The sequence below is a fragment of the Mustelus asterias genome, chromosome 5 (assembly GCF_964213995.1).
Source record: "Mustelus asterias chromosome 5, sMusAst1.hap1.1, whole genome shotgun sequence".
Taxonomy (NCBI): Eukaryota; Metazoa; Chordata; class Chondrichthyes; order Carcharhiniformes; family Triakidae; genus Mustelus; species Mustelus asterias.
Window position 1 is genome coordinate 132,490,244 of NC_135805.1, and position 21,072 is coordinate 132,511,315.

General features: G+C 45.3%; 1 protein-coding gene across 1 annotated transcript in view; it reads left to right on the top strand.

The window, feature by feature from the left end:
- Positions 1-21,072, top strand: part of LOC144494162 (uncharacterized) — a 397,513-nt gene that overhangs the window by 62,863 nt on the left and 313,578 nt on the right. The window lies entirely within an intron of this gene.

Genomic DNA, 21,072 nt, shown 5'->3' on the forward strand with positions numbered 1-21,072 from the left:
AATATCTTTTCCCAAAGGTAGGGGAGTCTAAAACAAGAGGGCATAAGTTTAAGGTGGGAGGGGAGAGATACAGAAGAGTTCAGAGGGGCAGTTTTTTCACACACAGGGTGGTGAGTGTCTGGAACAAGCTGCAAGAGGCAGTAGTAGAGGTGGGTACAATTTTGTCTTTTAAAAAGCGTTTAGACAGTTACATAGGTAAGATCTGTATAGAGGGATAGGGGCCAAAGGTGGGCAATTGGGACTAGCTTAGGGTCGAGGGGCTGTTTCCATGCTGTAAACCACTATGACTATCTAGGAAAAAAGAGAAAATGGAAATCTCTTCGTTGCCTTTAGACTGTGGACCAGACACAGAAATCTCCACCTGGGGAGGTCAGTGCCTTCCAAGGAGAGGATTATGGAGAGAATATGTCCTACAAGTCCTCAAGGAGAGCCGAGAAGACAATCAGAGATTGAAGCCACTGGCCCAAGAGGGGCATGGAGTACAGAATGGATGTGCAAACAGTTAATGCTAATGAGCAGTACAAAAAGCTTGGAGGGGTTGGGGGGGGGGGGGGGGGGGGGGGGGGTGCGTGGAGGAGGGGAGATGAAGTATGAAGGGTTAATAGTGCATCATCAGTGATGACAGATGATATCCGATCACATGTAATTGGAATTATAGTAAAGTCCACCAATGCCTCTACTTTCTCAGAAGACTAAGGAAATTTGGCTATGACTCTCACCAACTTTTACAAATGCACCATAGAAAGCATTCTTTCTGGTTGTATCACAGCTTAGTATGGCTCCTGCTCTGTCCAAGAACGCAAGAAACTACAAGGGTCATGAATGAAGCCCTGTCCATCACCCAAACCAGCCTCCCATCCATTAACTCTGAAATACACTTCCCTCTGCCTCGGAAAAGCAGCCAGCATAATCAAAGACCCCACGCACCCCGGACATAAGAACATAAGAACATAAGAAATAGAAGCAGGAGTAGGCCATCTAGCCCCTTGAGCCTGCCCCGCCATTCAACAAGATCATGGCTGATCTGAAGCGAATCAGTTCCACTTACCCGCCTGCTCCCCATATCCCCTAATTCCCTTATCGATCAGAAATCTATCCACCTGTGATTTAAACATATTCAACGAGGTAGCCTCCACCACTTCAATGGGCAGAGAATTCCAGAGATTCACTACCCTCTGAGAGAAGAAGTTCCCCCTCAACTCTGTTCTGAACCGGCCCCCACTTATTTTGAGGCTGTGCCCTCTAGTTCTGGTTTCCCTTCTAAGTGGAAAGAATCTCTCTACCTCTACCCTATCCAGCCCCTTCATTATCTTATATGTCTCTATAAGATCACCCCTCAGCCTTCTAAACTCCAACGAGTACAGACCCAATCTGTTTAATCTCTCCTCATAAGCTACACCCCTCATCTCCGGTATCAACCTGGTGAACCTTCTCTGCACTCCCTCCAAGGCCAATATATCCTTTCGCAAATAAGGGGACCAAAACTGCACACAGTACTCCAGTTGCGGCCTCACCAGTGCCTTGTATAGTTGCAGCAAGACCTCCCTGCTTTTATATCCTATCCCCCTTGCGATAAAGGCCAACATTCCATTCACCTTCTTGATCACCTGCTGCACCTGCAGACTGAGTTTTTGCGATTCGTGCACAAGGACCCCCAGGTCCCTCTGCACAGTCGCACGATGTAATTTTTCTCCATTTAAATAATATTCCAATTTACTATTATTTCTTCCAAAGTGGATAACCTCACATTTGCCAACGTTATATTCCATCCTTGCCCACTCGCTCAGCCTATCCAAATCTCTCTGCAGACTTTCCGCGTCTTCCACGCAATTCGCTTTCCCACTCATCTTCGTGTCATCAGCAAACTTTGATGCCCTACACTCAGTCCCCTCCTCCAGATCATCTATGTAAATGGTAAACAGTTGAGGCCCCAGCACCGATCCCTGCGGCACGCCACTGGTCACCAACTGCCAACCAGAAAAGCACCCATTTATTCCAACTCTCTGCTTCCTGTTAGATAGCCAATCCCCAATCCACGCCAACACCTTACCCCCAACTCCATGTACCCCAATCTTCTGCAGCAACCTTTTGTGAGGCACCTTATCGAATGCCTTCTGAAAATCTAAAAACACCACATCCACCGGTTCCCCTCTGTCAACCGCACTAGTCACATCTTCATAAAAATCCAGTAAATTCGTCAAACACGACTTTCCCTTCATGAATCCATGCTGCGTCTGCTTGATCGAACCATTCTTATCCAGATGCTCTGCTAGTTCCTCTTTAATGATGGACTCCAGCATCTTCCCAACTACGGACGTTAAGCTAACTGGCCTGTAGTTACCCGATACTCTCTTTGACCTCCTTCCGTTGGGAAAAAGATAAAAAAGCCTGAGGTCATGCACCAAACGACTCAAGAACAACTTCTTCCCTGCTGCCATCAGACATTTGAATGAACCTACCTCTCCCTAAGTTGATCTTTCTCTACACCCTAGCTATGATTGTAACACTACATTCTGCACTCTCTCATTTCCTTCTCTATGTACGGTAAGCTTTGTCTGTATAGTATGCAAGAAACAATATTTTTCACTGTATACTAATACATGTGACAATAATAAATCAAATCAAAACCTGATGGATAAGGTTTTAATGGAATCTACTAAAGTCTGTCTCTGTAAATGGTGTATTGTCAATAAATGTTCATTAGTTTGTAGTAGCATGGTTTCCAGCTCTCTGTGATCAAAGGCTGACAGAGCCTGGGACATTAAGTTGCCAAGATGGATCACCCACTTGACGCACTTTGGCTGAAGATGGTTGCAAATGCATTGTCTTTTGCTGTGATGTGCTGGGCTCCCACAGCTTTGAGGGTGGAGATGTTTGTGGAGCCTCCTTCTCCTCTTGGTCACTTTATCCTCCACTACCATTCGTGACTGAATGTGGAAGGACAGCAGAACTTGGATCTAATCCGCTAGCTATGGGATCAATTAGCTCTGTCAGTCGCATACTACTTCTGTTATTTAGCACATTTACAGTCCTGTGCTGTAGCTTCACCGGGTTAACATCTTATTTTTAGGTCTGCTTTGTTGCTGCTCCTGGCATACCCTCCTGCACTCCATTTTGAACTAGAATTAATCTCCTGGCTTGATGGTAATGGTAGAATGGGGGGATATGCCAGGCCAGAAAGTTAAAGATTGTGGTTGAATATAATTCTGCTGCTGTTCCTAATCCATAGTACCCCATGGATGCTATGCTTTGAGCTGCCAAATCTATTCAATGTATTTCCTACTAATGCTGTCATGGAAAGATCTGTGATAGGTGGGTGGATTGGTGAAGATGAGGCCAAGTCGCTTTTTTCTACTTGTTCATAGAACTTGTAGTAGCTTTTTTCTCCCTGTTGTTCCCTTACCACCTGCCGCAGGCCCAAGCTGACAGGAATGTCCTTCGGGACTTCGGTAACTCGGTGAGTGGTGATACTATGCCAGTCTTGGTGATGGACATTGAAGCTCCCCCACCCAAAATACAAGGGAAAAGGGGCAGAATGTGATTCACACATGACAGAGACTGGAACTCAGCAGGATCATTTGAACTCTGTGTTGATTTCAAACAGATTCCATTTTCACTGTAACCTAACCCTTATCTAGAGGTGTAGGAGTTGTGAATTTTTTATGTAAATGCTCTCGAAGGGTGGATAATATCTGCTCAACTGTCATGATGTGAAATTATTTAAATCCCCATCCCTTTAGAAATAAAAACACGGGCTGCCTATGTCAATGAGAGTATAAAAAAAGTGCTAGTATTTATAATATCTCTGTTGACATTTCACCAAGGGCTGTCATTATGAAAGCTTGGCTGCTTATTACAAGCTATACTTATCTCAGCAGGGGATTCTAAATTCACAGTCTGGTTGACATCTCAAAGAGTTTATTAGAAAAATTATCTTTGATGTAGGGATATGAATAGAAGTTATTTTGTTTCGAATGTTCAAGTCTTTTGTCCGTGTTTGAACCAAGGCTGTAATGAGGTCAGGAGCTGAGTGGCCCTGACGGAACTCAGGCGTGAGTGTCAATGAGAAGGTTATTGCCGTGTAACTACTGCTTGGTAGCATTGTTGATGACCCTTTCCATCAATTTACTGATGATTGAGAGCAGACTGATGAGGCTGTCATTGGCTGGGTTGCATATCTTCTGCTCTTCGTGGCCAAAACATACCTGGAAAATGTTCTTGCTCTCTGGGGCAAGGAGACCCTCTATCCTTTGTGATTTCTGAACTAATGTAACCTATAAGCAAAGACCAGTAATCTGAGGAGCTTTATATACTCATTGATTTCATAAGAATAGAAGATTATGTGATGGTGCATAGAACAATTGGCCACATAGCAAAAAGCTGACTTCATACTACTATACTAGACCAATCACACCTTGGTGTTTCCACTGAATTTGATCCAATTTTATTCTCTTTAATTTTTCTCTTTTTTTGTCTGAGGAAAATGCTTTTTCATTATTTTTGCTAATGACTCAAGATTAGTGAACATTTAATTTATATTTGAAGTAAGCATTCTCAGTGTCAAATTGGGCTGACATAAAATGTGATTTGAACTCTAGTCCCTGCTGCCATCTAACTTTTGAATGGCTCTACTTTATGTTAAGTTTGTCTACACCTTCGCTATGACTGGAACATACATTCTGTATCTTCTGCTTTACTTCTCCCCTATATACTCTATGAACAGTATGCTTTGCACAGCGCACAAGAAACAATATTTTTCACTTTATACCAATACATGTGACAATAATAAATCAAATCAAATCTAGCGGAGCCTACCAGCTGTTCTTTTCCTTTCACAAATGAATAATTCTGAGCTCTTCGGGGGGTTTTGTTTGAAGGTGGGACCTGTGTCCACCTGTGTCAAATGATTGTCACAATACTGGTGCCTCCAGGATATTTCAACATCATGGGCCTGTAATGTCCTTTCAGGTTGCTTTATATTCCGGAAGACTGAAACCAATGATGTGGTAGCTTGGCCTCTTTAAGGGACAAGCGATCGTGGGTCACGTGGCCCAGTGGGTCTGTTGCAATGGAGTGCATGAACTTAGGTTAATTGCAGTGGAGAGCCATAGCTCTGGGAGTGGGATGTCTCTCAGTTGGAATCTGGGAGTTGACCAGTAAAGTTACATTCATCATTCTGCTCCGTATATAGTTTGTTCCACAATAAATTATTCAGTTCGGTTATCACCTGTCGAGTTATTGTCATACCTCGCGTTTATTATGCTGCATGCTGGGCAGCTCAGTGGCCCAATGGTTAGCACTGCTACCCCTCAGCGCTAGGGACTGGGTTTCGATCCTCGACTTGGGTCACTGTCTGTGTGGAGTTTGCACATTCTCCTCATGTCTGCGTGGGTTTCCTCCAGGTGCTCCAGTTTCCTCTCACAGTCTGAAAGGCGTGCTGGTTATGTGCATTAGCCATGCTAAATTCTCCCTCAATGTACCCGAACAGGCACCGGAGTGTGGCGACTAGGGGATTTTCACAGTAACTTAATTGCAGTGTTAATGTAAGCCTACTTGTGACAGTAATAAAATAAACTATTAATAAATAAACTTAAATTATTACAGGTTGAAATGAAAATAAGGTAAGCTGCATAAGTGGTGTACAATGCACTCTTTTGGATTACTGTGCAAACACTGAGAACAGGAATAGATTCCAGAGAGATGGCTTGAAATTCAGATCTTAAAATGCAGATTGAATTTTAAAATAATCTACAGAATTGTACAGCATGGTAGGAGGTCTTTCAGTCTCCTGCATCCATGTTGGCTGTCAAAGAGCCATCCAACCTAATTCCATTTTCCAGTTCTTGCTCTGTTATCTCTAGGCTCATAGCACTTCAAGTGTATATCCAAGTATGTTTTTAAATGTTATGAGGGTTTCTGCCTCCATCAGCCCTTCAGGCAGTGGGTTCCAGATCCCAGCACTCTGTGGAGAAAAGGATTTCCCCTCATGTCCCCTCTAACTCTTACTCAAAATCTATTTCCCAATTTACAGATCCTTCAATCAAAAGGATAGGGCCTTCCTTTCCAATCACATAGAGTTGGCACCCCAAGTAGAGGATTGTCTTCAAACTCACACACCTGGGATTTGGCATTCAGCTAATATGGAGAAATGTGAGGAGATGCATACTGGCAATATCATTAGGCTAGGCCTAGACCTAGCAGAGGCCTAGGTGGATGCCCTAGGGACGTGGGTTCAAGTCCCATCATAAGAGCTGGTGGAATTTAAATTCAGTTAAAAAGTCTGGAATATAAAGCTAGCTTCTGTAATAGTGACCATGAAACTATTGTTGATTGTCGTAAAAACCCATCTGATTCACTGATAGAGAGGCGATGGCCTAGTGGTATTATCACTAGACTATTAATCCAGAAACTCAGCTAATGTTCTGGGGACCCAGGTTCAAATCCTGCCATGGCAGATGGTGGAATTTGAATTCCATAGAAATATCTGGAATTAAGAATCTACTGATGACCATTGTCGATTGTCGGAAAAACCCATCTGGTTCACTAATGTCCTTTGGGGAAGGAAATCTGCTGTCCTTACCGGGTCTGGCCTAGTGTAACTCCAGACCCATAGCAATGTGGATGTCTCTTAACTGCTCTCTGGAATGGCCTATCAAGCACTCAGGATAATTAAGGATGGGCAACAAATGCTGGCCAGCCAGCCACAGCCACACCCTAGGAAAGAAACAAAAACTCTGTCATGCTGGAATGTGGAAAGGATGGCACATGAGTAAGAATGGGAGTGGTCCTCTCAGATTTTGCCAGTGATAATTCTGATCCAGGGCTGGGCTCTCCTCCACAATCCTGCTTGAAGCTGGGTGGAATAAAGCCAGAGAGAGAGACAGCATTGTCTACTGCTGCTTCACCACACAATCCTTTACCCATCGCCACCCACATCCAGGCTGCTACTTGCCTTCTCCTTCCCTATCCACTGCAAGCAACTGGGGAAAGCAAGACTTGATTTCCAAACCTGTTTCCTCCTGTCTGTCTCAGTCACCACTATTCAGGATCTCCACCTGCTATGCCCTGGCTTGAAGCTAAATCAGGCAGTGGAAGGGAAGGGCCTGGTCAAGGCCTACCCTTCCTCCATGGTAATTACTGTGATAAACCCCACAACTTGCATGGGGAAGCACTGATTGACCTCCCTGTAGGAGGGGCTTAGAGGGCCGAAGGGCCTGTTCCTGTGCTGTACTTTTATTCATTGTTCTTTGACTCATTGAATTCGAGCTCCGTGGGGATTGGTAATTAACTCACTAGGTGGAGCTCGTATACCAAGCCCTGCATTAAAGCAGGCCCCTGAGTGGGTCTATTGTTGCATTGTCCTCTTGGGACCTGTTTGTGTTCACCACAAGCTTGTGGTTTTGCTTTACTTTATTTGCACATTCTCCCAGAATCTGCATGGGTTTTCTCCGGGTGCTCTAATTTCCTCCCACAACCTGCACATCTTTGGACTAAGTGCATTGGCCATGCTAAATTGCCCCTTAGCGTCAGGGCGACTAGCTTGGGTAAATGCAAGAGGTTATGGGGATAGGGCCTGGGCGGGATTGTGGTCGGTGCAGACTCGATGGGCCGAATGACCTCCTGCACTGTAGGATTCTATGATTCACTTATTTTTGCATTCCTCAGAATTTTGCAGTCAGAAACTGACAGAATCCCCCTTCCTGGCGGGAAACTGCTGCAAGCATTTCCAGTGTGCACTGACCCAAGGAAGTGGATTGGGGCCATGGTAGAGTGAGTGGAGAGACAGAAATCCTGTCCTGTCCTGCCCTGCTGCTACTCTGCCCTGAAGATGTTAATCCGGCTGGCGAAACTGAACTACTGTCTTTGCTAAGCAGGATTAATTAAAATTACTTACAATATATATAAATCATATTAATCTTTGCATTCCCCCGGGAACATTGATCATATTTTCAAAGACTAAGTAGAAGCTACTCATTTTAAAACAGATAAATGAATAATGCAATAGCAATTAATATAACGCAGGGGAATCGATAATCCATGCCCTTTGCCTTGTAGTGATTTGATTGTTACACCCAATGCTGCAGCCCTGTGATTAGGATTTGAGCGGTGCAGCAGACACACAGGGGTGGTGTGGAGACGTCCATCTCGTGTCACGGCTCGGAGGTTGCGGAGCTGCACTTGTGTTTCAGATGACGTGTCAGCAAAGAATTTCAGCCATGAAATCCCATTCCCGAATGCTGTACTCTCTTCCAGACAGCACTATCCATGAAAACGCTGTCCTGTATAGAATCATAGAATCCCTAAAGTGCAGAGTGAGGCCATTCGGCCCATCGAGTATGCACCGACAACAATCCCAACCAGGCCCTATTCCTATAACACCACATATTTACCCTGCTAATCCTCCTGAAACTAGGATCAATTTAGCATGGCCAATCAACCTAACCTGCACATCTTTGGACTGTGGGAGGAAACCCACGCAGACACGGGGAGAATGTGCAAACTCCATGCAGCCAGTCACCCGAGGCTGGAATTGAACCCGGTGCCACTCCTGCCTTGTATCCAGAGGTTAAAACCTCTCCTGACTACAGGAAAGAGTAAGAGGCTCTAAGTTGTGTGGTAGGGAGCCCCGCAGAAGAGGAGAGCCCCGCTCTGCCAGTCTGTACGGCATTGTTCAACCTGCAACAAGGCAGGAGTTGAAAGGCTGCGGTGCCCTCAGCACCTTGTAGGTTCAGGTTCAGGCAATTTGAAAGAAGGAAGGCAGAATCAGATGTGAAGGTTCTACAGTTAAATAAAGGTAATTACAGGCGCATGAGGGAGGAACTGACAAAAATCGACTGGAAGCAGAGCCTAATGGGAAAGACAGTAGAACAGCAATGGCAGGAGTTTCTGGGAGTAATTGAGGACACAGTGCAGAGGTTCATCCCAAACAAAAGAAAGGTTATCAGAGGGGGGATTAGGCAGCCATGGCTGACAAAGGAAGTCAGGGAATGCATCAAGGCAAAAGAGAGAGCCTATAATGTGGCAAAGAGTAGTGGGAAGTCAGAAGATTGGGAAGGCTATAAAAACAAACAGAGGATAACAAAGAGAGAAATAAGGAAGGAGAGGATCAAATATGAAGGTAGGCTAGCCAGTAACATTAGGAATGATAGTAAAAGTTTCTTTAAATACATTAAAAACAAACGGGAGGCAAAAGTAGACATTGGGCCGCTCCAAAATGACGCTGGTAATCTAGTGATGGGAGACAAGGAAATAGCTGAGGAACTTAATAAGTACTTTGCGTCAGTCTTCACAGTAGAAGACATGAGTAATATCCCAACAATTCAGGAAAGTCAGGGGGCAGAGTTGAATATGGTTGCCATCACAAAGGAGAAAGTGCTAGAGAAACTAAAAGGTCTGAAAATTGATAAATCTCCGGGCCCAGATGGGCTACATCCTAGAGTTCTAAAGGAGATAGCTGAAGAAATAGTGGAGGCGTTAGTTATGATCTTTCAAAAGTCACTGGAGTCAGGGAAAGTCCCAGAGGATTGGAAAATCGCTGTTGTAACCCCACTGTTCAAGAAGGGAACAAGAAAAAAGATGGAAAATTATAGGCCAATTAGCCTAACCTCAGTTGTTGGCAAAATTCTAGAATCCATCGTTAAGGATGAGATTTCTAAATTCTTGGAAGTGCAGGGTCGGATTAAGACAAGTCAGCATGGATTTAGTAAGGGGAGGTCGTGCCTGACAAACCTGTTAGAGTTCTTTGAAGAGATAACAAATAGGTTAGACCAAGGAGAGCCAATGGATGTTATCTATCTTGACTTCCAAAAGGCCTTTGACAAGGTGCCTCACGGGAGACTGCTGAGTAAAATAAGGGCCCATGGTATTCGAGGCAAGGTACTAACATGGATTGACGATTGGCTGTCAGACAGAAGGCAGAGAGTTGGGATAAAAGGTTCTTTCTCAGAATGGCAACCGGTGACAAGTGGTGTCCCGCAGGGTTCAGTGTTGGGGCCACAGCTGTTCTCTTTATATATTAACGATCTAGATGACGGGACTGGGAGCATTCTGGCCAAGTTTGCCGATGATACAAAGATAGGTGGAGGGGCAGGTAGTATTGAGGAGGTGGGGAGGCTGCAGAAAGATTTAGACAGTTTAGGAGAGTGGTCCAAGAAGTGGCTGATGAAATTCAACGTGGGCAAGTGCGAGGTCGTACACTTTGGAAAAAAGAATAGAGGCATGGACTATTTTCTAAACGGTGACAAAATTCATAATGCTAAAGTGCAAAGGGACTTGGGAGTCCTAGTCCAGGATTCTCTAAAGGTAAACTTGCAGGTTGAGTCCGTAATTAAGAAAGCAAATGTAATGTTGTCATTTATCTCAAGAGGCTTGGAATACAAAAGCAGGGATGTACTTCTGAGGCTTTATAAAGCACTGGTTAGGCCCCATTTGGAGTACTGTGAGCAATTTTGGGCCCCACACCTCAGGAAGGACATACTGGCACTGGAGCGGGTCCAGCGGAGATTCACACGGATGATCCCAGGAATGGTAGGCCTGACATACGATGAACGTCTGAGGATCGTGGGATTATATTCATTGGAGTTTAGGAGGTTGAGGGGAGATCTGATAGAAACTTACAAGATAATGAACGGCTTAGATAGGATGGACGTAGGGAAGTTGTTTCCATTAACAGGGGAGACTAGGACGCGGGGGCACAGCCTTAGAATAAAAGGGAGTCACTTTAGAACAGAGATGAGGAGAAATTTCTTCAGCCAGAGAGTGGTGGGTCTGTGGAATTCATTGCCACAGAGGGCTGTGGAGGCCGAGACGTTGAGCGTCTTCAAGACAGAAATTGATAAATTCTTGATTTCTCGAGGAATTAAGGGCTATGGGGAGAGAGCGGGTAAATGGAGTTGAAATCAACCATGATTGAATGGTGGAGTGGACTCGATGGGCCGAATGGCCTTACTTCCGCTCCTATGTCTTATGGTCTTATGGTCTTAAGAACAACAGAGGTAGGGTTTGTGCAGCTAGTTATGATCCTGGAACCACTCCAACCCTGGTTGAAAGTGTGCATGAGGTTCCCCACAGTTCAAATAACCGGATGATTTGATTTGATTTATTATTGTCACATGCGTTAGTATACAGTGAAAAGTATTGTTTTTTTGCACCGCAGAGACAAAGCATACCGTTCATAAAGAAGGAAACGAGAGAGTGCAGAATGTAGTGCTCCAGTCATAGCTAGGGTGTAGAGAAAGATCAACTTAATGCGAGGTAGGTCCATTCAAAAGTCTGATGGCAACAGAGAAGAAGCTGTTCTTGAGTCGGTTGGTACGTGACCTCAGATTTTCGGATCTTTTTCCCGACGGAGGAAGATGGAAGAGAGAATGTCCGGGATGTGTGGGTGGTGACTCTCATCGGGGCCAATTTTGACTTTGAAGTGACATCAGTTCAGCCAACCATTATAAATCGTTTGAATAAAAAAAGATCTGAATAGATTGAGAGGAACAGATGGACAACTTAAACCCCAGAGCTCAGTCTTTGTGGTTTTAGTCAGATGCTGAGAGGTCTCACTAACAACATGCAGGAAATGTCTGCCATCTCTTTGATGTGAAACGTCTATTACCGTGGGACAATTGCACAATCCTATGCTCCCAGTCGGGTCGGATTCACAGAGGGCCATAGATTGAAGAGAGAGCGAGAGCATTGCCTCCCTAAACCTTGAACCAACTCTCTCCTGACCTCAGCTCCCTGTTAAAAGTAGAGAACCAGCCCAATATAAGAGAGAGAGCTCTAATTGACGAGAAAGTTGGTGGTTGGTAATTATTATGTTATAAATGTCTCTACCATTACGAAGATAAATCTGCTTCATTTGCCGCTAAAGGTTTTTGAGTCAGAACCCATATTTTTCCTGAGCAGGAATTAAACTTTCTTTTTGGATTTGTGCAGGAGTCGGCTGGACCCCAGTGTCTTCATTGATGCAAAGAAACGCCTCATTCGCGAACGTGCTGCTTGCTTTCTTTATATTCATTTAAGGGATGTGGTTGTCGCAGGCTAGGTCGGCATTTATTGCCCATCTCTAATTGCCCTTGAGAAGGTGCTGGTGAACTGCCTTAGTGTCGTAGAGTTTTATAGCACTGCAAAAGGCTCTTTGACCCATCATGTCTGCGCTGGCCATCAAGAATCTAATCTAATCTAATCTAATTCTAATTCTAATCCCATTTTGCAACACTTGGTCCATAGCCTTGTATGCTATGGTGTTTCAAGTGCTCATCTAAATGCTTCTTATGTTGTGAGGGTTCCCACCTCTACCAGCCTTTCAGGCAGTGAGTTCCAGATTCCCACCACCCTCTGGGTGAAAACGTTTTTCCTGATTTGTTCCTTAAATCTCCTGCCCCTTACCTTAAATCTATGCTCCCCCCGCCCCCGCTTCCCTGGTTTATTGACCCCTCTACTAAGGGGAACAGTTTCTTCCTGTCTATCCTATCTATGTCCCTCGTGTTTGTCCACCACTGCAGCCCATGTAGTGTAGGTACATCCACAGTGCTGTTAGGGAGGGAATTCCAGGACTTTTTTCCCCAGTTACCGTGAAGAAATGATTATATATTCCCAAGTCAGGATGGTGAGTGACTTGGAGGGGAACCTCCAGGTGGTGGTGTTCCCAGATATCTGCTGCCCTTGTCCTTCCAGGTGATTGCGGTCATTGGTTTGAAAGATACTGTCAAAGGAACCCTGGTAAGTTGCTGCAGTGCATCTTGTAGATGGTACACACGACTGCTACTGTGCATCAGGGGTGGAGGTGGAATGCTAATGAGGTGCCAAGCAAGCTTCTTTATCCTGGATGGTGTTGAGCTTCTTGAGTGTTGTTGGAGTTGCACTCGTCCAGGCAAAGGGAGAGTATTCCATCACACTCCTGACATGTGCCTTGTAGATGGTTGATACAACACCGCCCAAACTCCCTAGCCATGGGTAGGCTGAGAGATCAAACAGAGTGCTTTTGGCATGGTCTGACAAATATTAATGTCACAGTAATTATTTATCAGTGATAGTTCCACATGAGTCAAGAGGACTCGAGATAAATGGGTGCCTGGGCACATCTTGGAAATTGAGGGATGTTTTCATTTGAATGAGTTGCGTGCAGATTTATAGAATTTCACTGAGTCCCCACAGAACCCCGACAGAAAGAGGCTATTCGGCCCATCGAGCCTGCACTGACAACAATCCCACCCAAGCCCTATCCCATGTATTTACCCTGCTAATATTCCTGACACTTAAGAGCAATTTAGCATGGCCAATCAACCTAACCCGCACATCTTTGGATTGTGGGAGGAAACCCACGGGGAGAATGTGCAAACTCCACACAGACTGTGACCCGAGGCTGGAATTGAACCCAGGTCTCTGGCGCTGTGAGACAGCAGTGCTAAGCACTGTGCCATCGTGCTGTCCAAAGTGAACTGAGGGAGAAGCAATTTTGGGATTTGTGAAGCGGTTGGTCCATTTTTAAAGTCTTTTGGGTGCCAGAATGAAACCTGCTTGTTCATCCAACTTGCTAGAATTGAGAAACTCCAATATTTTATGTGGTGGAGCCTTTCCATTTGGATTGTTTAGCACAGTATTGGATCATTTAATTGAAATAAAGGAGTCACTTCCAGTTCATTTATTCTTTTTGAAAATGATGGAAGGAAATGATTATAAAGTATCCAGCCTCAGAAAGGAGCTCGCAGCAACCTCCATCACGTGGCCCAGCAAATCTAGATTCTTACATGTTTTGATGGTAATCATTTCGCCACAGAAAGTAGCACTGTGGTTAGCACTGCTGCCTCGCAGTGCCAGGGACCCGGGTTTGATTCAGGCCTCGGGTGACTAAGTGTGTGGAGTTTGCACATTCTCCTTGTGTTTGTCCGGGTTCCTCCAGGTGCTCTGGTTTCCTCCCACAGTCCAAAGATATGCAGGTTAGGTGGATTGGCCATGCTAAATTGCTCCTTAGGTTAGTGGGGTAATTAATGGGGTAAATACGTGGGATTGTGGAAACAGGACCTGGGTGGGAATCTCTGTCGGAGAGTCGGTGCAGAATCGATGCGCCAAATGACTTCCTCCAGTACTGTAGGGATTCAATGATTCTGTGATTGAATTGTTAAAGTTAAATGTATCCATACAAATTCGCAAAAGCACATGAGATTAAAGATAATTAAAATTTTCACCAAAGAGTGGAACAATTAAGGAATTTGGTAGCATGTTTCGATAATTGATGTACATTTCATACTTGACCATCTTTGATCCCTGGCATGCAAGATTTCTTCAAGCCTTGAACACAGTTAAGGAGAGAAACCGAAGCATGGGCAATCAGTCAGATCTTGACCTGTGAAGGCAAAAGTTGATCAGGCTTTGAAGTATACCAAACAGGAGGATAAATAGGAGTCATTTCACAATACTGTGCCTTCATTATTTTATGTTATCATAATACAAGTGTAATTTTCTAACTTTGTTAGGGGTTGTGGGTTTCAAACAAAAGGAAAACACTGTGGTTTGCACACCTAGATTCAATCTAACAACAACAGGTTTATTGAAGGGACTATTACCTGTACAGAGTAGACAGTGAAACTAAGCAAGAGCCTGTAAAACACCCGAATGACATCGCCATCAACTAATGTGACTGGCTCTTAAAGCAATCATACAGCCACTTTAATATATAACAAGTATCACTGTCACAGCATTTCTGGCCGTGTTTTCTTAGCTGCTGGGCAGGAGGTGTGACAGTGAAATGCAAATATAGCCATCCCATTAAGATGAGGAGGACCTCCACAACCTCAATCCATTCTCAGCTCAAGCTCCCCTGAATAATTGGGGTTCAATTTGTAGTGACGATGCCCATGGATAATAGTAAGATGTCTACTTTCCTAATTGATCATTTTTTACCTGCAACTTTTGTTTTGCTTGTCTTCACAAACACTTTTTCATCTCTGGAGATGGTAGAAGGATTTCTGAGGCTGATTATCAACTGCATCACTAACACTCTCCCTCCAGCCAACAAGTTCTGGCATGGGACTTGAATATGGAGCTTCCGACCAAGAGGTCGGGACACCACCACCGAACCACAAGAGCTCCTACAAAGTGTCATTTAAAACAATAAAGAAGCTCTTGCACTCTGTCTTGCGATTTAACTACAATCTTTCTTCCCCCCATTGTAAGTTAAATTAGCAACATGCTGCCTGAAATAGAAATAGGAAGTGGTGGAAATACCCAGCAGGTCTGGCAGCATCTGAGGAGCGAGAGGCAGAGTTAACCTTTTGACTTTTCTTCAGAACGAAGCTTCTGTTTTGAGGATGAGTTGTATTCAATTTGAAGCGTTGGCTCTATTTCTCTCTTCACAGATGCTGCCAGACTTGCTGAGTACTTCCAGCACTTCCTATTTTGATTTCCAATTTCCAGCACTTGCAGTATTTTGCATTTGTTAACAATGCTGCCTGCTTGTATACATTACCACCTAACACCTGACTGCACAAAAATCTTTCCCTGTTGAGTTTGTTTGCACCAGTCACTGTATCATAGAATCCTAGATTCCCTACAGTGCAGAAGGAGGCCATTTGACCCATCAAGTCTGCACCAACCACAATCCCACCCAGGCCCTATTCCCGTAACCCCACACATTTAGCCTGCTAATTCCCCTGACACTTGGGTCAATTTAGCATGGCCAGTCAACCTAATCTGCACATCTTTGGACTGTGGGAGGAAACTGGAGCATCCGGAGGAAACCCGTGCAGACATGGGGAGAATGTACATATTCCACACAGACAGTGACCCAAGGCTGGAATTGAACCCTGGTCCCTGGCGCTGTGAGGCAGCAGGGCTAACCACTGTGCCACTGATTTTCCTGCCAATATCCATGGCCAATATCCTAATCACCACCGTGCCGTCCCCTGTAGGGTTACACTGAGAGAATTATCAGACTTTATTCCTAGGTAATGCCCATTGATTGCGAAGTATTGCTATTGATAATGAAGAGTGTGAATGATTGTAAAGTATCTAAATACTCAAAACTAGGGTGATTTTTGAACTTGTTATGTTGCAGTTGGATTTCCACAGCTAGTGAATCATACTTCATCAACACTTTGCCCATTTACTCTGCTTCTCTAATTATCCTTTGCTACATTGAAATCATAGAATCCCTACAGTGCAAAGGAGGCCATTTGGCCCATTGAGCCTGCACCGACAACATCCGACTCAAGCCCTATCCCTGTAACCCTATGTATTTATCCTGCCAATCCCCTGACACTAAGGAGCAATTTAACATGGCCAACCTACCTAATCCGCACATTTTTGGACTGTGGGAGGAAACCGGATGACCCGGAGGAAACCCAGGCAGACATGAGGAGAACATGCAGACTCCACACAGACAATCAGCCGAGGCCAGAATTGAATCTGGGTCTCTGGCGCTGTGAGGCAGCAATGCTAACCACTGTGCCACCATGCCATCCTACAAGAAATACATTAAAGACTTTGAAAGCAGACATCTTTTCCTCCATGATGGTATTCGTAAGGCATGACAATGTAACCACTAGGTGGCACACTGCGCGCGCATTTGCAGATACTGTGGGGGGGGGGAGGGGAATTTTCCCGTCCCACCGGCCACGAGAATTATAGCGGGCAGGGGGCGGACCATGCAAATGTCCGTTGACCTCGGGTGGGATTTTCCGGTCTTGGGGCGAACGCGGCCAGAAAATCCCATCCTGTGTGTTCAAGTGAAACGTCACTGCCAGTGGCAGTTCGTGTAGCTGCCAGCTACTCAATTGTTCATAGTCAGGAATGAAAATCCATTGTGTGGAAATCTCCCCGGGGCCCCCATCAGCGGGTTGAATGGTGGGGAAAAATTCGGTGGGAGGTCCAAAAGTCAGTCTCACACCAGCATGGAAAGACAACGGAATGATTCGATACTGTTTACTACAGCGGGTGAAACCAGCATGAAACTGATTTGCATACCACTAATTACTGCTCTATCAGTCTACTCTCCATCATCAATAAAGTGATGGAAGGGATCATCAACAGTGCGGCACTTGCTTAGCAATAACCTACTCACTGATGATCAGTTTGGGTTTTGCCAGGGTCACTCAGCTCCTGACCTCATTACAACCTTAGTTCAAACGTGGACTAAAGAGCTGAACTCCAGAGCTGAGGTGAGAGTGACAGCCCCTGACATCAAGGCCGCATTGGACTGAGTGTGACATCAAAGACCCTTAGCAAAACTGGACTTGATGGGAATCGGGGAAAACTCTCTGCTGGATGAAGTTGTATCTGCTACAAAAGGGAGATGGTTGTGGTGGTTGGATCCAGCATCTCAGTTCCTGGACATCACTGCAGAAGCTCCTCAGGGTAGTGTCCTAGGTTCAACCATCTTCAGCTGCTTCATTGACGACCTTCCTTTCATCATAAGGTCATATGGGGACAGGTGGAATGTAGGGATAGGAAGGGAAGGAGTTAGATGTTGGTTGGGGTTATGGGCAGTGTGGAGGGGCATGGTGTGGACTCCGGTGTGAGGATGAGTGTGGGTGTGAAGGACCATGGGGGATCTCCAGATGTGAAGAGAAATCGGGAGGTGTTCAAGTGTGAATGGGGATATGTGTCCAGATGTGAAACGGCATGGATGGTGTGTGCAGCTGTGAAGGGGCATAGGGGAAGGGCACGTCCAGCTGTGAAGGGGCATGGGAGAGGGGCATGTCCAGCTGTGAAGGGGCATGTGAGGGATGTTCCAGGTATGAAGGGTCTCACAGAAAGGGGTTGGTGGAGTCAGTTGGGGACTTCTGGAGAGCGAACTCCGGATATTTGACTTGATTTATTATTGTCACATGTACTAACATATAGTGAAAAGTATTGTTTCTTCCGCACTATACAGATAAAACATACCGTTCATAGAGAAGGAAATGAGAGAATGCAGAATGTAGTGTTACAGTCATAGCTAGGGTATAGAGAAAGATCAATTTAATGCAAGGTAAGTCCATTCAAAAGTCTGACAGCAGCAGGGAAGAAGCTGGTCTTGAGTTGGTTGGTATGTGACCTCAGACTTTTGTATCTTTTTCCCGAAGGAAGAAGGTGGAAGAGAGAATTTCCGGGGTGCATGGGGTCCTAATTATGCTGGCTGCTTTGCTGAGGCAGCGAGAAGTGTAGACAGAGTCAATGGATGGGAGGCTGATTTGCGTGATGGATTGGGTTACATTCACGACCTTTTATAGTTCCTTGCGGTGTTGGGCAGAGCAGGAGCCATACCAAGCTGTAATACAACTGGAAAGAATGCTTTCTATGGCGCATCTGTAAAAGTTGGTGAGAGTCGTAGCTGACATGCCAAATTTCCTTAGTCTTCTGAGAAAGTCGAGGCGTTGGTGGGCTTTCTTAACTATAGTGTCAGCATGGGGGGAATCAGGGCAGGTTGTTGGTGATCTGGACACCTAAAAACTTGAAGCTCTTGACCCTATATATGTAGTACGAGGCAATGGTGAGGGCTATAGGGGCAGAGGGAGGTCGGAGGGTGAGTGTTAGCTGGGTTTGTGTGAAACAGCACTGAGGGTCATTGGACTCCAGGGCGGTGGATGGCAGGCGGAGGACAGGCAAGTCAATGGTTATGGGGCGGGGGAGGGAGTTGGGCTTCTCAGGGAGGAAGGCGACATGAATGTTGACTTGTGGCGGGATGAGGGTGGCGTGTGGTCAGTGCCCGTGCAGCGTTAACTTCCCTGCTTGACCTCCTCCTCCCATCATAGTCCCAGATGGGAGAATTCCACCAATTGACATGAGGGATGGTTAAATTCAGCCCAATCATTGGCAGATTTCAAAACAAGTACAGGCTGCAGCCAGCAAACTAATGGACGGTGACACAGTGGTTAGCACTGACAGTGTGACTAAGATCAGAGTGCTATAACTGTGGCATGGCCAACATCCTCATCACAGATTTACTAATGAGGCCTGTAATGATTGGCAGGAAAATCAGTGCTTTAAGCTCACGAGTAGGAATGGGTTCAGTTTCATCAAGTTGGAGCAGGGGTGAGATTTTCCACCCTCCCTCACCCCGCGGCGTGCTGTGTGGTGCTGGAGGTGGAGGCAGCCCATCATTAGCCAGCAGCTGAATCTTCCAGTCCCACCGATGTCAATGGGGTTTCCCGTTGAATTGATTTGATTTGATTTAATATTGTCGCATGTTTTGGTATTGATGCGCGTTATCACACACGAGGCTTGAGATGCTCAAGGAAATAAAGGCTTTTATTTACTATTACAACGAAGCTACCATGTATAGTACACGATCCCAGACCGAGGGGTCCCAGACAGAGCAGTGACCTTTATACCTCTCCCAGGAGGCGGAGCCCGACTGGGATGTACCACAATAACTATAATACAGGTGTAACAGCCCAACCCTAACCCCAACAGCAACAAGTAGAACAACCCATCCCTAACCCCAACAGCAACATATATACATACTCATAGTACTGGCCAGACCCTGGCTCAGTACTACCTAGTGGGAACCAACGATGGTTCACCACAGGTATACAGTGAAAAGTATACTTTCTGGATTGCTCATAATGGTAACCAAAGTGAAAACACAGGGGCTACAATCCAGAGAATAGGGAGATATGGTGTTTAATTGCTCTATATTCGATTATATGAGGCTGCCAACTGATCCATGCTCATTGTACTTGCTTGGTTAATCTTGAGTGTGGCCTCAGAGAAAAGAAACCAAACTATGGAGGTTACTAATAAATAAAACTTTAAAGAAAACGTTAAAAATTTTATATATTTCATACATAGAATCCTGTATAATTGTACTTTGAGTCACACCTGATTCCCCTCTTAACTGTTCATTGGGCAACTGGCCATTGGGATTCATTTCCCTATTAGTTCTGTTCCAATTCTATCTTTTCCTGTAATACCAGTTAAAAGTATTTTAAAGTTATTATTAAATAGTCACAAGTAGGCTTACATTAACACTGCAATGAAGTTACTGTGAAAATCCCTTAGTCGCCACACTCCAATGCCTGTTCGGGTACAGTGAGGGAGAATTTAGCATGGCCAATGCACCTAACCAGCACATCATTTGGACTGAGAGAGGAAACCGGAGCACCCGGAGGAAATCCATGCAGACACGGGGAGAATGTGCAGACTCCACACAGACAGTGACTCAAACCCGGGTACCTGGTGCTGTGAGGCAGCAGTGCTAACCACTGTGTCACTGTCCATTAGTTTGCTGGCTGCAGCCTATACTTGTTTTGAAATCTACCAGTGATTGGGCTGAATTTAACCATTCCTAATGTCAGGCATGACCATATGTGGCTCCTGAGCCTATGCAAACCCTCAGGCCAAAGCAACTTTGCAACTTATTCGATTGATAAGTTTGATGGTCTCTCTCACAGGGTCACTGTCACTGTGGGCGGCACGGTAACACAGTGGTTAGCACTGCTGCTTCACAGCTCCAGGGACCTGGGTTCGAATCCCGGCTCGGGTCGCTGTCTGTGTGGAGTTTGCACATTCTCCTCGTGTCTGCGTGGGTTTCCTCCGGGTGCTCCGGTTTCCTCCCACAGTCCAAAGATGTGCGGGCTAGGTTGATTGGCCATGCTAAATTGCCCCTTAGTGTCCCGGGATGCATAGGTTAGAGGGGTTAGTGGGTAAATATGTAGGGATATGCGGATAGGGCCTGGGTGGGATTGTGGTTGGTGCAGGCTCGATGAGCCGAATGGCCTCTTTCTGCACTGTAGGATTCTATGTCACGAGGTCAGACGCGAGGGGAACCAATATACTGGAAAGGTGTTAAGAATGGAAACAAAAGCTGATGGCTTTTGGTATGAATGCAGCACCTGCTAATGGCCTCTGCTTAATGGTAGTATTCTAACCTGTAAACTAGATTGTGTGGATTTGAACCCCACATCAGGGCTCTGTATAAAGATAGCGGATGTTGTCGTGTAGCAATGAGAGTATTACCTTCCCTTTCAGCTGAATGTAAAATATCCCCTGGTACTGTTTGAGGAAGGAGGGTGTTTCAACAGTGTCATAGAATCATAGAATCCTACAGTGCAGAAGGAGGCCATTCGGCCCATCGAGTCTGCACCACCCACAATACCA